The sequence below is a fragment of the Prionailurus viverrinus genome, chromosome E1 (assembly GCF_022837055.1).
Source record: "Prionailurus viverrinus isolate Anna chromosome E1, UM_Priviv_1.0, whole genome shotgun sequence".
NCBI classification, from domain to species: Eukaryota; Metazoa; Chordata; class Mammalia; order Carnivora; family Felidae; genus Prionailurus; species Prionailurus viverrinus.
Window position 1 is genome coordinate 10,839,547 of NC_062574.1, and position 12,806 is coordinate 10,852,352.

The window sequence follows — 12,806 nt, forward strand, 5'->3', positions numbered from 1 at the left end:
TGGCTCAGTCAGTTAAGCATCCAACTTCAGCTCAGATCATGATCTTGCGGTTCGTGAGTTTGAGCCCTGTGCTGACAGCTTGGAGCCTGGAGCCTGCTTCAGATTCTGTATCTCCCTCTCTCTGCCCCTTCCCTGCTTGCACACACGCATGCGCACTCTCTCTCAAAAACAAAGATTAAAAAAAAAAAGATTACAAAAACAAGTTTCCTAAGAGTCTGTATCTGCTAGTGATACATACTGAAGCACTGATCAATGAAGTCTGGGATTTGCTTTGAAATAATCGAAGAGGGGGGAAAAAAAAAAAGGAAAGAAAGAATCGAAGAGGGGTAGGGGGAAGGATCCTAGATTAAAACTGCTGAAGCGGGGCGCCTGGGTGGCTCAATCAGTTAAGCGTCCAACTTTGGCTCAAGTCATGATCTCACAATTCATGAGTTTGAGCCCCGCGTCCAGGCTCTGAGAGCTCAGAGCCTGGAGCCTGCTCTGGATTCTGTGTCTCCCTCTCTCTCTGCCCCTCCCCTGCTCGTGCTCGCTCTGTCTCTCTCTCTCTCTCTCAAAAATAAATAAACTTTAAAAAAGGAAAAAACACTCCTGAAGCTCAGTGCTGGGAGTTCACTGAACTAGTCTATTTTTCTATGTTTGAAATTCCCCATAATGAAAAGTTTTACTTTGTTTTCAAGCAAGTTCCCCAATACCCTTAATATGCCAGATAATGCTCCACACAGGCAAAAGAACCAGATGCCCTTAAGCTGTCAAGTTCTGGGGGCTCTGCCCAGTGTCCTCCACCTGAGTCCTACAGTTCAGGGTCACTGTGGAGGCCCGTCCACAAGAGGCCACACAAGGGGCTCCTCAGAAAAGAACCAGAGCCCCAGGTGAGACCGCCAGGCAGCGACACAGAGTCCTCTGACCTGGTCCTTCACACTGTAAACCAACACATCACGTAGGCCTCGAGATGCCTCCCCCAAATTCAGCGAGGTTCTGGAAACAAGGAAACCTTTCACTGAACTGCCTTTAACAGAGCCAGGGGACCCCCTACCACTGCAAACGGAGCTCGCCTCCCAGCCCCAGGGAAGCAGGAGGCTGCCAGGCGCTCCCTAGATGCAACAGGTGGTTAAAATCGCAATCACCTGTCCGCTTGCTTCTCCTCCTCCCTCTTGGAGAACCACATGGAGGTGGGAGGCAAGGCCAGCATCCATACCTCGCTTCCCACTGAATTCCCAGTAGGTAGGAAAGCACACGGCATAGAGTAGAGGCTCAGCTAAATGTCTGCTGTGTGATCCTGACTTCTGATGGACACTACTCTCAAGGTGCATCGTAAAGACTTGCTTCTCACAAATGCCGATGCAAGATATCAAACGGAAGGCACCAGAATGTACCGGTGTTGGGTGCCAGGAAAGGAGAGGACAGGAGGCAAGGAGTTATCGTTCAAATAACGCCCACCTAAAATAGCATCAGAGATGCTCTGGAATGTAGAGGCCTGGGTCAGGGAGAGGGGGGAGTGGAGAGGAGGGTGGGAGACAAGTGTCTAAGCAGAGAGGGTGGAGCGTGAGGGCAAGGAGGAGGGCATCGAACAGGGAGGTTGGCAAGCCCCACCACCCTGAACAGGAGACACTGCCGTGACGAACTGTGTAGGGTCCTGGGTCTCCAGAGCAGGGCCCAGGCCACGAAGGGAAGTGAGCAGGCGTCACGGGAGGGGTGGGGGCTGCAGAGAACTGGCACACGAAGCCCCATCCAGAGATGGCGCCGACACTGGCACTGACCCACTGTTGCCAGGCAACAGTGCAGGCCCCCGGCTGCCAAGTGTTCTGATTTGTCAATGAAGCTGCAAGTCCGGATTGCTATGCAAGATCTCCTGATTTTCATGTTGGCAACTGCGGTAGACAGAATAATGGCTTCCCAGAGATGTCCACATCCTAGTCCCAGTTACACGGCAAAGGGGAATTAAGGTAGCAGATGAGATTAAGGTTTCTGAACAGCTGACCTCAAAATAGGGAAGCTCCTGAATTACCCCTGTAATGGCAAGGTTCCTTAAAAGTGGCAGCGGGACGCAGAAAAGTCCCTGTCAGAATGATGCGGCATAAAGACACAGCCTAACTGTGGCTGGCTTTGAAGACAGGAGGGGCCACAAATCAAGGGATGAGGGCAGCCTCCAGAAGCCGGAAAACACGAGGAAACAGATCTCCTCCTAAGGCCTCCAGGAAGGAGCACTGCCCTGGCTACACCATGATTTTAGCCCACTGAGACCCGTGTTAGAATTCTAACCTACACAACTGTTGTTTTAAGCCACTGCATTTGTGGTCATTTGTTACAGCAGCCAGAGGAAACTAATAGGGCAACCAACTTTAATTCCTTAAAAAGGCCCAGCACAGCCCAGACAAAATACATCTATCTGTGGGCCGCATGCGGCCTGTGGACCACTCTTGTCTAGTCTACTCTAAGAAGAGTTGAGGGCTGGGCCACCTCCTAGGTACCCAGCACAGGAGCCTGGCACGTGATCTCTCGGACATGCATCCCAGGGTGAACTGCTAGGTCCCTTACCTTTATGACCTGGTCATAAAATTCTCCAGGGATTTCTGGAAAATACAGCTGCTTGGGGCACCCAGCTGGCTCCGTCGGTAGAACATGCAACTCTTGCTCCTAGAGTCATGAGTTCAAGCCCCATTTGGGCACACAGCTTATTGACAGAAGAGAAAAAGACAAAAACAGAGCTATTTGACCGTAAAGAGCTCCATTCCCAAAGGACCTGTTAGCCATAGCGCGGCACATGGCCCAGACCTCACCCTGGGACCTGGGAGAGTGGCCTAGAGCAGAGGGTGGAAGAGGTGAGAACCCCTCTCAGCCCCGCCTTCTCCTGCAGAAAGAAAGAAGTGAGGGCTTCTCAGCTCCCTGGGGAAGCCTCCAGGCCCTCTCTCCCGGCCACCCACAGGGCGCTCTCTTGCTGTCAGTGACTCCCCTGCACCTACAGCAATGAGATCACTTTGTTTTTTTTTTTTTTGAAACAGCAGAGGAACACTTTTCAAATGAGCTCTTTTTAGTTTCCCACGTGCAGAGCAGAGCAGAGCTGCTCCAATCAGAGGCAGCGTGGAGGACCCAGGGTGCTGCCCACTCGCCACCAAAAGACTGTGTGAAAGCCACGTCCCGACTCAGAGCGCGCTAAGCAGTCCGCCTGTTCCGCCTCACGTCCGGCCCTTCCTCCTCCACACCCTCGCTCAGCTCAAGCTCACACCGAGCTCACACCTTCACCTTCAGCCCTTGGCCCGGCCCTGTTCTCTGGCCCGGAGGCCTCTCCTCTGCGTCCCCCAGAGCTCCCCCTTTCCCTGCAAGACTCTACCTCCCTACCCTTTCCCCTGAAGCCTTCAGCCTCACTCTCGGTATCTGACACCACTTCTTACCCTCCCTCCCAGGCTGCCATCACTTATCCTTCCGTCAGGAGCCACTCTCTGTGCACCATAAGCTATGTGAGCCCAGGAACTTACACCTCTCCATCCGTGTATTCCCAACTTATGGAGCACAGTACATATGTGCTCAATAAACATTACAGAATTAATTCGACCGCAAACTAATTTCTTTCTGAAAATATAATAAATTATGATGTCGTGATATGCATGAAATGCACCAGGTAAAACCTCTCTTCCAGACAACTTCCACTAAAAGCAAATCTACCTCAGTTAGGCACTCTAAATTACAACTACCTTTAATGGAACTTCTGTGAACAAATGTAGTTTTAAGTTTTACAAGCGGTGTTTGCTGCAGTCATTACAATCAGGGGTGTAGGAAGGAATCTGGCTCGTAGGCTTGAACAGCCAGATAAGAACCCGCCGTGCCTGCTCCATACTCCTGGTTGAAAATCAGGGGGGAGGAACATTGCCAAACAGGTGGGGCACAATCTCTTCTCCGGCCCTCACCCAGTTTACACTCTCTGCTGGGCCAGCCCCCTTTTGCAAAGTAGCTCAAAGGCAAACCTCAGCAACCCGGGGGGGGGGGGGGGGGGGGGGTGATCTCTCCCTGGCACGATTCCACCTTACGTGCTGCCCCCTCCCTCTTTCCTCAAGCTGGTTCCTCGGTTACTCTACAGTAGCTCAGAGCCCAGCACCTCATATCTCATCACTGCAAAGGCTTCTTGCTCTCCTCGTGCTCCAATTGGCTCCCACCTTCTAATCCCTGACATGCCCAGAGGCTCCCCTGAGCACACAGTTCATCTTGCTGGCCCACACAAACCATGAACATCATCTGGGGTACTTCTAAAAAAAAAAAAAAAAAAAAAAAACGACTGGCTTTTCCTCCATGGTCTGGGGTGGGGCCCCATCACAGGCATTTTTAAAAAGCTTTCCAGGCCATGTGACCTGCAGGTGCAGCCAAGGGTAAAAACTGCAGGCTCTCAGGGTGTCACATCCACTCTCCCCAGCCAGCACGGAGGCCCCTGGGGCACCTGCCTCTCCCCAAACAGAACCAGACCCCAGGACCTCCCTTCACTCTGACGCGCACCCTCATGCTGTTGCTGGAACTGTGACCTATCTCGTCTCACCGATCTGCCGGGTCAGGCCCTGCCAGAGGGCCCCACCCCAAACACTTGAGCGCCCTACTGCCCACACCACCAAATCCCAAGGCCGCTGCCCCATCAGAGCCAGTGGCCATCGGGCCGCCTCTGTCCTCACTGTTCCCAGCATCCCCCGGGCAGAGCTGCTTCTGTGTACACGGGGTGCCACGCACACCCCACACACAGGCCCCAGCCCAGGCCCACCCCAAGCTTCGCCCCCTGATGTTCCCTCGACCTGAAAGGCCTTCCCATCTGTCCTCTATACCCGGATACTGGTCCCTGTCCTTTGAGGTCTACCTCAAATCCTACCTTCTCCCTGACATCTTCCCTGACTCTTCTAGATTTTTCTGCATTCTTGATGTCCTAACAAAGAATCAAAATCACAGCTTAGCAAACCACCAGCTTCTATTGTCTCACAAATACTAACTGTCTTCTCGATCGGTGGCAAGACACATAGCATTTCCCCGACGCGCATCATCTTGACAAGAGACCACATGTCGCAGATTTTCCAGGTCGACGGTGACCTCAAATATTCTGCCCTAATGTCATAGAATGGTCCTCGGTTTGATCCTCATGCTTTTGCATCAGCTGAACTGCCTCTCATGAAGTGGCATAAAAGTTATTCCCCTCATCATGTGTTTCCCAAACGTTGGGATCCCAGGTACAGTCATTATACCCCAGGACAGCACTGGATATCACCAGGCACTCGCGGAGAAGTCACTTTCAAGTAAATATGTGATTTTTTAGCCTGTCAGTATTCCTCCACTGCTATGACTTTTCTGAGGAGGGAGGAAGGACGGGCCCGGGGCGGACTCTGCAGAACCAACTTCCAGCTCTGATGATTTATTCACCTCGGCCTGAAAGCGTTTACAGAACAACAAATTTGAGTCCAAACCTCCAGGGCCTCCCAAGAGTGCAGGGCAGGTACTGACACATAGCTGTTTACCACTCCTTGGCTTGGGAGCTGCAGGCAATTTTTAAACCTTGGGAAAGTGATCACACCCCAACCTCCACATACACTGTTAAGACCAGAAAAATGACCCATTTGCTACAAGTCATATGTTAATTGCCTACTGAGGAAGGAGACACTTTATATTTTTATTTACATAACTGTTTAAGACTAACAAGTTCCTCTGCGTGAACTTGATCACGTTTTAACAACAGCATTAACCAGAGGATTTTTTTTTTTTTTTTAGTCCTTAATTCTCATGTGTCATGTTTACAGAACCAATGTGCAGAGCTTCAGGATTACAGAGTAAAAAAGAAATGAGCCCTTTCCTCAGAGCAATTTGGGCAATTATTTTAACACAGTTTTGCAAACACAAAAACCTTTACCAGCCCACACAGACTTCCTCCCAGCCAACCCAGCTGGGGTCCTCCCAGGCCCCCGCTGTAAGCATCCAGGCAGATGTATGTCTTAGAATTTACTTCTGTGGCCCTGGACAGGGAGGTGAGGTCTTGCCACAGAAACAGCTTCATGAGGCTCCAAAACCAGACAGGTATGGGGCTGGGTGGGTACACATGAACCAGCCTGACCCCCCCCTAAGCTGGTCTACTCATCTGTGAAACGTGTACTTCCCAGGGTTGCTACGAGGGTTTAGCAAAGCAATGGGAGCACCTGGCATGGCTACAGAGTGAGGCAGTGAAAATAATGTGGTTTTGAATCTGACACAGGTGGCAGCAAAAACTAGGTGGGGTACTTACTGGCTGTGTGGCCTGGGGCAGGGTGCTGAACCTCTGAGCCTTAGTTTTTGCATATGCAAAAAGGGAAATCGTGACAGGCCTTGGAGGAACAGAATGAAATTAAATATTGTACGTAGATGGAGTAGCATAGGGCCTGGCACACAGGAGACATTAGAAAACCATTAGGGCGCTCTCTCTCTCTCTCTCTTTCTCTCTCATACACACACACTCACACAGACCATGTTTGGTTTTGATGGACAAGACGATAATTACTATTGGTGGAAAATGAATTTTTCCCCCCAAACCCTAAACACCAAAGAATATTAAATCAATCTGAACCATGGGGAAGGAGGAGGAGTGACTTCCATTAATACCAGTGGCCATCCCTAATGGCCCCGTGGGAGTCTGTCTGGTGCCCTGCCCTTTCTCAGCTGCATTTCTAAAAAGCCTTGACAGTGAACATCTTGTTTGATGTGTGGGAATGATGAACCGGCTTTTCTAACAGAATCCTAGATTTAGCGCCTCTTTGAAGGGCACTGATGTCTTACATTCCCTTCATTAAGGAAAACATCCCAACTAACTCCCATAGTGATGATGCCTGTGACCACGGTCCAAGTTATCATCACATAAGAACGAAGCGAAAACATCTGACAAACCAAAGTCCCTTCCCAAGTGTCATGCCATCATCTTCCGAACAATCCAGAAGCATTTCAGAGGCAGAAAACCACTGTTGAGTATGAGCGCCCTCAGCACAGTCGCCCAGTGCTGACACCTTCACACGCCTTCCTATTCGGTCCTCTGGGCCAGGGTTCCCGAACCTGGTTCCTGGACCAGGCGCATCAGGAACACCTGGAAACTGGCTGAAAATGCACCGTCTCAGGCCTCACCTCAGACCTACTGAATCAGACACTCTGGGGCGGAGCCCGGCAACCTGTCTAATGGGCCACGGGGTGATTCCAAAGCACGCTTGGAGTCTAAGAAGCATTGGTCTGTTCTGCAAGATGGTTACTATTAGCCCCACTTCAGAGATGCAGAAGATGAAGCTCCGTGAGTACAGTGCTCAACGCCACCCAGCCAGGAGACCAATTTGTACCCACGTCTGATTCCACAGCTATTTCTCACACGGACTTTGTAGCCAAACCGTCTGGACCATGTGGTGCTCTCAGCTACCGAGCCACCAGGATGCGACGATGACATTAGCTTAAGAGGGGTGGGAAAGAGGAAGGATGGAGCGTGCACTCAGAACTGATTAATTATAGATGCTTTTAAACCCACATCATGCATCAGCCCTAGATGGTCGGCCATCCCTCAGGACGAGCCTGCTTCTCCCTGCTCCATTTATCAGCGGGGTTGCCACGAAGGGAAGGCGGAGGGGGGGGGAGTCCTCTGCACAGCCCTCTGTGCACCCACTTCCTGGCACTGCTTTGAACAGAAAGAGAAGTTACCTGTTCTGTCTCCAGAACGCTTGAGAATGCAGCCTTGACACCCACAGGAAGGCTTTTCTGTGCCCGGGCACAAAGCAGGTTCCAGTACCTGGGGATGCTGGGAATGAGTCACCACAAAGAATCCAATGCATGGACACGGAACATTTTAACAATGTTGCAGATCTGGTTCAAAGGAGGCAAGCCTCTTTCTTTCTTTCTTTCTTTCTTTCTTTCTTTCTTTCTTTCTTTTTTTTTAATCTAACCCTAAATCTAGCGCCGTCAGTTCAATTGGTTCATTAAACTCTTGCCATTCAACTAACAGTGGTTTCATTGATCCTAAGGTCAGGGAAAAAGAAATCTCATTCACAATTTCCAACTTTCTACAGAAACTCGGTGGTGACTTTCAGATCACAGGCTTATCCTATATAATAAATTAAACGAGCACACGTAACACTGAGGGGCTTTATACAGGAGCTGGTGAAGGAGGAGGTACCCAGGTTTGGGAATCACACAGACCCTGGTTTGGCTGCTGGCTGTGCGAATTCCTCACAGGTTACCTAACATCTCTGGGCCTCCATTTTTCCACTCACAGATGGGTGGTGATCCCTGTGTCATAGGTCGATGTGAAGACAAAATGAAATGACATTAAAAAAAAAAAAAAAAAACAAAGTCTGCTGAAACAACTTTGCATTTCAAGACATGAAAAACTTAACCATCTGACAGTAAAAATAGATGGAACCAAACAAGTCCATAGATGGACGGGATACACTCACTCAACGGCACGTACACTTATTTCACTGTATCTGTTTTCCCAAGTTTCTATTTTTAGACCCCTTCAGACCAAGGAAAATACCATCGACGAAGTTATCAGAAAGCTTGTCAATGTTCAAAAACTCAACCGATGGCCATAGTCGTTTCACAAGGCCAAACAAAATGTGCTCTCTCCCACCCTCGACGACCTTAATGACATCACTCAGTCCCTTGCCAACTTGCAGGAGGGCTTCATACAAGTCTCTTCGTCTCTCTGAGACTTGGTTTCTCCAGTGAGGCAAAAGGCATAAGAGTATTTTGGAACCCCAACAAACCGGCTGGAATCCCAGCCCCATCACTTAGTGGCTGTGTGGCCTTGAGCACATGACTTCAGCACCTGGGTCTCAGTTCTCACAACTGCAGGTGGGGGATAACACGCGTGTGGCTGAAGACGCCCATGTGCCATGTGACGTGACACACCCATATGACAGATGACTGCGGGACCGACAGTAGTGGTTTTTGCAAGAGCAAGGCGAAATAGTGGAGCCTGTAGCAGGGGACCAATCAAACTTCGTTCCTCTGCCCCCAGGAGTTATTCACATCCTAGACCTGTTCTGAGCACCTACCATGTGTCAGAGCCTGAGCTGGGTACTGGAGAAGTAAGCAAAGACTGGGAGGGCGGTCGCTGGCCTCAAAGATGTCACAGCGCCGCAAAAGCCCGATACTGAGCCAACGTGACTAAGTGCCCCGAAAGGCTGTTTGGGGTGGTGAGGCTTGAAGAGAAGGGTTTGAGGGACCCAAACACTGGTGGAGGTGGCCGGCAAAGGCCTGACAGAAGAGGTCTGTTTACACTGAACACATGAATAGAAAGCCCAGCAGACAAACAGGGGAGTAGAACTAGAAAATTCCTCATATCCTCCCCAACCTCAAGTTCCCCAAATGCAAGCCCTGTCATTTCTCCTAGGCTCAGGGTCACCAGGTACTCATGCCATAAAGCGACAACCACCGCAGTCATCCGGGCCCCATCACTCTGACAGGAAGGTTCTGGGGAACAACAGTAAGACCAACTGCCAAGAAGCTTTAACAACTTTAATGCGCTTCCCAAGAGGATGAAAAGGACAATTCCTGCATGAAAATTTCTTGGCACTTTAGTCCACAAAGAACTGGAAGTTGCCCTCTTCCTAATAAAATCTTCAAAAAGAAATGAATAAAAAGCCCACTCTTTAAGTTCAGCAAGAGCCCAGCCATTAAAACAAATCAAAGCCCCAAAAACGCATCTACTCTCGTAGGATTCCTACCAGAATCCCAAGTCTCAGGCAATCCACACCTTATCATGGAAGGCAGTTACATTAAGAGGCATCCACTGTATTTCTGCAAAGGCTTTTTTACAAGGGATGGGTCATTTCCAAGGCTGCATATACCAAACGAGGTATCCTCATTTGAAAGTTTTACATTTCTTCACATGCACCACGGGTGTTTGGTACAGCACATCTTGCTGGGAGAAGAGTTCTCCACCGAACTCCCCATCTGCCAAACTCAAGGTTCAAGGAGGCAAAAAGCCTGTGGAAACCAGGAGAGATCAGTACATCCCACAGGACAATCCAAACTTGCTCCTGTTCCAGGACCTTGCGGGGAAACAATCGTGAATCATGTCTCACAACAATTTGCACTTTACCCAACTCTACTAGCCGGTATCTCATTCAGCGCTTACAAAAGAAAAGCCCAGTGCGACGGGTAACATGACTAACCGAATATGAGAACTAAAGAAACTAGTAAGCTTTAAAATATGAAAGGGAAAATGCAGATACATAAAAGATCAGATCTTGATGGCTTCCCCAACACCATCACTTACCCCAAATACACTCATTGGCACAAGAACAATTTGGAAACAAACTGTGTAGTCCCTCCTGATGTTCATTTAAATACAGACGAAAACTTAATTATCAGTGCAAACTCAATCACTGCTGTGCAGGGTTCAGTATCTGACATTGCCAGCACCTATCATCTGGTATCTAGGGCTACAAGATGCACGTGTTTTCGGCCAAATCTTCATTATCTTACGTAATTGGGGTGGGGGGGGAGAGTAATTAAAATTCACCTTTTTCTATCCCTTTAACCTCCTGTTGCAATCTCTTCTTTCACAGGGCATTTTCTGGAGGTGGAAAGCAAGAACTCATACTTCACATCTTTTCGTGCCTGTTATCTTGTGTGAATGTTAAAAATAAAAGGGGGAGGGGCGCCTGGGTGGCGCCGTCGGTTAAGCGGCCGACTTCAGCTCAGGTCACGATCTCGCGGTCCGGGAGTTCAAGCCCCGCGTCGGGCTCCGGGCTGATGGCTCGGAGCCTGGAGCCTGTTTCCGATTCTGTGTCTCCCTCTCTCTCTGCCCCTCCCCCGTTCATGCTCTGTCTCTCTCTGTCCCAAAAATAAATAAACGTTGAAAAAAAAAAAAATAAATAAATAAATAAATAAAAGGGGGAGGGGGAGGAGGATAATATCCTGAACGTCTCTCTAAAAAAAAAAAAAAAAAAATCTAAAATGTCCCGGAAAGCAAGCCCCGGAGACCAACCTTCTAGTTCTGGCGGTGACACGGTACCAGTGCATGACCTTGAGCAAATCAGTACATCTCTGGACCTCAGTTTCCCCCATCTGAACCCCAATGATGGTCAGGCCCCGTCCTCTCTTAAAGCACAGATTTCAGATGCATCCCCAGGACGAAACAGCGAAGGGACCCCCGGCCGATGTCCCAGGGCGGAGGAATGGGCTTTCACGGGCCCCTTCTGGGGTTTCAGGGGACAACAAGCTGTCCCCACTCTCCCCCGCCCCCCCGCAAAGCCACTGGGCCAACTTCAGGTCGCAAACAAAAACCTGTTGGCACAGACTCCTCTAGGAAGGGCCAGCCTCTCCCAACACGCTCTGCTCAGGGGGAGCCGCCCCACGGGCAGAGAGAGGGTCTCCTTGAAGAGGCCGGCCCCCACGCACCCATAAACCCACCCGGATCAGCCGAACGGGACCGCCGGGCGGGGTCTCTGCCATCCCACGCGGAACAAAAGGCAGCTGGAGCCCGGCTCTGCCGCCCCCGTCCCCGCTGTGCTGTGGGGGTCGGGGGTGGGGAGGGAGAACCTGGTCCCTGGGGAGGGAAAGGGGCCCCGCTCCAGCCCGAAGGAGAGGGGCGACGGGATGGGATCCCGGACAGCGGGGACCCCCCCCCCGATTCCTGGAGGAAACGGGGGCTGGGCTGTGCACGGGGGCGGGAGGGAGGAAAGGGGTGCCTGGCCCGAGGTGGGGAGGAAAGTGATCTGGGGAGGAGGGGCGGGGTGGTTCCAAGCCGAAAGGCAAGAGGATGGGGGCCCGGAGAGGGCTCCTAGATCTGGGGTGGGAGTAAGAGGAGCCTCAGACTCAGAGAATATAAAAGCAAAAGCTCCCCGATAGGGAAACGGGGTGGGGGGGGGGGGTCTTTGCAGCGGAAAGAGGGATCCAGGTGGGGAGGGGGGCCATGCCCCAGCCCGTGGGGACGGGCCTGGCTGGAAAGAAAAGGGTCCCACCCGAGGCAGGGACCCAGCTGGGGCAGCTGGGGTGCATGCTCTGGGGGGCGGGCTGGAGGGGAGCCGCTCTGCGAGGGCGTCCGCGCCCTAGGGAGGGGAGGGTCCGCGCCCTGGGGCCCCGCTCCCGCCCCCCGAGGCGCGTGGGCCCCGCTCACCTCCGCTCCTCCGAGCCCGCCCGGGTGCGCGGCTGCGGCCGCCGCCAGCGCTGAGGAGGCGGGAGCGACCGGAGCCCGCGGAGCCGCCGCCGCAGCCGCCGCCGCGTCCAGCTCCGTTTGACACCCACACACCAGCCAACATGGCGGCCGGGAGGGGGCGCGCCGGCTGCGTGCGCGCGCCCGCCGGCCCCGCCCCGAGGCCCCGCCCCCGCCCCGAGGCCCCGCCTCCGCGACCTCCCCCCCTCCCCCGACAGACCCGCGACCCCTAGCGGAACGCCCGGCCCTCCTGCAGCGCCCGGGGCTTACGCCCGAATCCCCCAGACCTCCCCCAAGTCCCACACACGCGTCTCGACGACCCCCCCAACCGCCTACAAGCCCTGGCGAACTCATACCCGAACCCACGCGTTCGGCAACCTTCCCTGAGATCCCCCCCCCCCACCCAGTCCCCCCACACCCCATACTCCACAAGCATCTCACCAGCCTCAGGCACGCACCCCGAGCCCTCATCGGACGTGAAATTCCCTTCTGTCCCTCGCAGTATGCACTTGAAAACATTGTTCCTATAGGGGCTTCTCTCAGGAGGTGGAGCCTGGAGGGCGCCAGGGGCTACTGGGGCACCGGTCACTTTCGGTTTCTTGAGCTTGGTGCTAGGGTCACAAGTGCGTTCACTTTGTGGAAATTTACCGACGTACACGTTAGACGTGTGCACTTTTCCGTA

General features: G+C 52.2%; 1 protein-coding gene across 3 annotated transcripts in view; it reads right to left on the minus strand.

The window, feature by feature from the left end:
* Positions 1 to 12,606, minus strand: part of EPN2 (epsin 2) — an 86,595-nt gene extending 73,989 nt beyond the window's left edge. For 2 of the 3 annotated variants that reach the window (XM_047832096.1, XM_047832099.1), the window contains exon 1: positions 12,089 to 12,233. The gene's annotated coding sequence lies outside the window, so the exon portion shown is untranslated. Of the gene's footprint in view, positions 1 to 12,088; positions 12,234 to 12,582 lie in introns of those variants that run through there. The other variant, XM_047832098.1, reaches the window with a different exon arrangement.
* Positions 12,607 to 12,806: the final 200 nt, after the last annotated feature.